Here is a 455-nt window from a genome sequence, read left to right as displayed (position 1 = left end):
ACACACACACACACTCACTTGCAAGTGTGTGTACATAAATACACACACTTTTTCAAACTTCACACTATGGCCCATACATGGTATAAATATTGATGAGTAGAGCTAATGGTTGAGAGTCGTTGTTTTGCAGTAAAAGAGTAAAAGTGTGGCAAGAAAAAAATCTTTTAATTTGAATTTCACTCAGCTGTACCATTCCTCTGGGGGAAGTGTTTACCTTGTCTCCCTGCAGCACATATTTGCTTTTAAAATTTAGATGAAAATTTGAACTGAAATTTGGTGGGTTATTATTTGTTTTTAAAATATTAATAAAGTATAGTTTTGGTGGTCTACATTAATTCTAAACGGTGTCATATTTGCATTGTTGAATTAAAGTCATAACACATATTTTTAACAAAAGCTTTTAAACAACTTTTCATAATTTTAATGATTTTAAAGAGCCTGTAGATCATCCAGAA

The 455-nt window shown here is 31.2% G+C and overlaps 1 protein-coding gene across 1 annotated transcript in view; it reads left to right on the top strand.

Moving 5' to 3' along the window:
• The window catches only part of zfpm2a (zinc finger protein, FOG family member 2a), a 114,808-nt gene that overhangs the window by 820 nt on the left and 113,533 nt on the right, over nt 1-455 (top strand). The gene's annotated exons all lie outside the window — the stretch shown is intronic.

The sequence above is a fragment of the Morone saxatilis genome, unplaced genomic scaffold (assembly GCF_004916995.1).
Source record: "Morone saxatilis isolate NCDOM2014 unplaced genomic scaffold, NCSU_SB_2.0 Contig24, whole genome shotgun sequence".
Taxonomy (NCBI): Eukaryota; Metazoa; Chordata; class Actinopteri; family Moronidae; genus Morone; species Morone saxatilis.
The sequence above is the reverse complement of the archived record's forward strand: the minus strand, read 5'-3'. Positions and strand labels throughout refer to the sequence as shown.